Source organism: Salvelinus namaycush, chromosome 4, assembly GCF_016432855.1.
Source record: "Salvelinus namaycush isolate Seneca chromosome 4, SaNama_1.0, whole genome shotgun sequence".
Lineage (NCBI taxonomy): Eukaryota > Metazoa > Chordata > Actinopteri > Salmoniformes > Salmonidae > Salvelinus > Salvelinus namaycush.
In genome coordinates, this window is record NC_052310.1 from 3,552,255 (window position 1) to 3,556,393 (window position 4,139).

Sequence of the window (4,139 nt, forward strand, 5' to 3'; positions counted from 1 at the left end):
GCACTACCGAGCAGCACTACCGAGCAGCACTACCGAGCAGCACTACCAGCACTACCGAGCAGCACTACCGAGCAGCACTACCAGCACTACCGAGCAGCACTACCGAGCAGCACTACCAGCACTACCGAGCAGCACTACCGAGCAGCACTACCAGCACTACCGAGCAGCACTACCGAGCAGCACTACCGAGCAGCACTACCAGCACTACCGAGCAGCACTACCAGCACTACCGAGCAGCACTACCGAGCAGCACTACCGAGCAACACTACCGAGCACCATCCTCCTCACACAACTGCGTTAACTTGAATGTCTATAGCTACTGTACATCCAAGTCTCATTGCTAACAAAATAGCCACATAATCTACACAGTAAACATCCATACTACCAGAGCGCATATAAGACTAGACACTGGTGGACATTATACTATATAAATGTCTGAAATGAGATGACAGAAACAACAGGGTTAGCAAGCTTACAGTTGCTAGCTCACGGTAAAAATGCAAATTAGCGTAACAAAGTGGAGTGCGTCCACAACACATGAATAGTAAATCATATGAACTGACATTTCTGAAGGACGCACACTGGCCTTGGCTAAAACAAAGGATGCTAATTAAAGGTAATTACAGAAGATGGCTGGAACTTATCACTTGGCTTGTGTACTTTCTCTAGTTACTTCCTTTCCCTCAGTTATTGGGGGCAGCAGGAAGGGCAGCAGGTAGCCTAGTGGTTAGAGCGTTGGACTAGTAACCGAAAGGTTGCAAGCTTGAATCCCTGAGCTGACAAGGAAAAAATCTGTCGTTTTACCCCTGAACAAGGCAGTTAACAGTTAACCCACTGTTCCTAGGCTGTCATTGAAAATAAAAATGTGTTCTTAACTGACCTAGTTAAATAAAGGTCAAATATTTATTGCCCAGCATGCTCTGCTCCACATCACAGGTGGGCGGAGCTACAGCTCTCCTATGTTAAACTAATATTTACTCTCAAAAGTCTTTCGTACAACTTGTTATCAGCAAAAAGTATTATTTTCAAATTTAAAAAAATTGCCTCATCAACACAGTAGGCCTAAATATTTTCTAACGATATCACTACTTAAATATTGCCTACTTACTCCTCAATCGGATCAAAGACATCTTGATAATTTTTTCATCGTCTCTAAGAAAACTGTCTGGGCTAGACACTCTCGAAAATCGCGTCTGCCGCTTGTAAAAAAATAAAATAAAACAATTGTCTGTGTTGCCGCCGAACTCTCAAATACCGTGCCCGTCTCTCACTCTATGAACGGTCACTGCTTTCCGGATTCCTTGGGACGACCTTACCCTGAACCCTAAACTATAACCCTTAACTAACATTAAACTTAACCATTTTACATGTCTACTTGATTGAGGTATGGACATCCCAAGGATCCCGAATAGCACATACCCTCTGGGAAAGCCTATGAACTCCTCTATTCGACTGAAGACCACGGACACAGCTCTTATTGGTTGTCTAATACTGGGAACTGGAAACAACACCGTCTGTGATTGGCTAACAAGATTTAGATCTGAAAACAGTGAGATAACATACCATGCAATGAGGTGTTGAGGGAAAGACAGATTACCTATAGATTGGACATAATCTTTTCTAGGCCCATTAGTGATAACAGGAAATACACAAGCCGTAGGCTACACTATCACTCAGGGTGGCTACTTCGGAATGTCGGCTTGCACGGGTAAAAATGGTAAGTTTCTAACATTTATGTTTGAGATTTAACTAATATAAATAGAAACGATGCACCTTTATGACTTTCATTAACACGCAGGCGTTGGTATGACGACGTGTTAGTTACACACAGCCGTCGGTATGACGACGTGTTAGTTACACACATCCGTCACGCAGGCTTTTGGATGACGACGTGTTAGTTACACACAGCCATCGGTATGACGACGTGTTAGTTACACACAGCCGTCACGCAGGCGTTGGGATGACGACGTGTTAGTTACACACAGCCGTCGGTATGACGACGTGTTAGTTACACACATCCGTCACGCAGGCGTTGGGATGACGACGTGTTAGTTACACACAGCCGTCGGTATGACGACGTGTTAGTTACACACAGCCGTCACGCAGGCGTTGGGATGACGACGTGTTAGTTACACACAGCCGTCGGTATGACGACGTGTTAGTTACACACAGCCGTCACGCAGGCGTTGGGATGACGACGTGTTAGTTACACACAGCCGTCGGTATGACGACGTGTTAGTTACACACAACCGTTACGCAGGCGTTGGTATGGCGACGTGTTAGTTACAGACAGCCGTCACGCAGGCGTTAGTAAGGCGTTCAATGGTAGGCGACAGCCACACGGTGGTACGGTTACCTTGGCTTAATTCTGTCATTTATCACCCCCTATACTCCCATCTTTCAGGTAGATTTCTATGGAACGCTGTTTGGGTTTTTGTGTGTCAAAAAAGAAACACACGTCAAATAACACTATATGATGCGTCAAATCAGCTTTTAAATTTGACACGTCAAATAACAAAATTATATTTTAGAATGTTGTGTGTGCTGAATTTGTGTTTACAGTACTGCGTTGGTAATAAAACATTATTTGTTCAACCAAATGGGAAAACGTCTGCGCTGAGCATTTGAAATAAGAGCAGGATCAAAAATGTTTGCAAATATCTTTCATACAGATGTTATTCTAAACTATAGCTTGGTATCTAGCTAGCACCAATACAACCAGCCTGAACACAATGACCAGTAGCAATTGCAGTCATTTTCAATATTCTTAGCAATGATTTAGGAATCCATGTGAGTAAGTATTAGCTAGTTAGCCACTTGTTGTTCTCCTATTGAAATCGAACTTCAGTTCATGAAAATAACTACATTAGCTAGACATCTACCCTGTTGCCCAAAGCTAACATTATAAGCAGCCAGCTAGCTCCAGTTGGCTAGTGAGGCTTGACCGGACTGGGTTATGTGTTATGAAGCTAGCCACAATAGTGGAATTTGCAGTTCGCCTTCAAAATCAAACTCAGTTTGAGCAAATAAAAGAGAAGGGGATTCAGCTCATTCTCTGTGGACACGCCACACATTAAATGTACACGCTTGCATATGACATCATTAACAGACAAGTCATGACACACAGTGGTGCTCCACTTGATTCAGGTCTCACTTTTTATTATGTGAAAGTTTTTTATACATTTAAACATATTAAAACTCATCTTTGAAGATCCATTAAATACAGCATATCTGTACATGTTAATTTAGTTTTTTTCTGCTGCAGTGATTAGCGTGTTTAGATTAAATCCACAAGCATTACTATCTTGGTTTTGGAAGAGGCTGGTGGAGGGAATCACCCAGACTAGCTTGGCTCAGTACCCAAGTGCTCCCCCCCCAAAGTCCTCCTCAGAGTTATCAGACTCCAAAACATCCACGTTGCTTTGTTTTTCCTATGTAAGTGTTCAATACACCATAGTAGTGTAACGACCCTGGGTTTATAATCGGGGGAATCGACTCTGCCGCACGAGCATGCTTTTGCGGCACAGTCGATAGCGCACCGGACTTCGGGCTAGAAGGTCGAGGGTTCGGGACCTGCTCCCTGCTGTTTCATTACAGTAGGTTGACTGGTACAATAAATGAGGGCTGTACAGTATTCATTCACAATACACGGGTATAACTTTTCTAAACCATCGCTAATAAAATATGCGGTCCCACATCGCCGTCTGCTGCTGAATATGAGTACTGCACGATTAATCCATGCACTTGTGGATATGTTGTGAATATCTGCGACGACTGCTCTGAATTCTGCTGTCCAGGCTCTATCACATCCGGCGGTGATTTTTGAGTGCCATAGGGCGGCGCACAATTAGCCCAGCTTCGTCCGGGTTTGGCCGTCATTGTAAATAACAATTTGTTCTTAACTGACTTGCCCAGTTAAGTAAAGGTTAAATAAAACAAAACATTTAAAACAATACTCTGGTCTCTCTAGTCAGGAACTTGATAGAAACACACCGGGGGTGTTTTGGTTTCCACTAGTTACCACAACTACAAAGTGTAAAAAATCGTCAAAATGTATATTAACAGAAAATAACTTTTTGTTCTTAATTTACGGTTAGGGTTAAGCATAAGGTTAACATTGTGGTTAAGGTTAGGTTTAA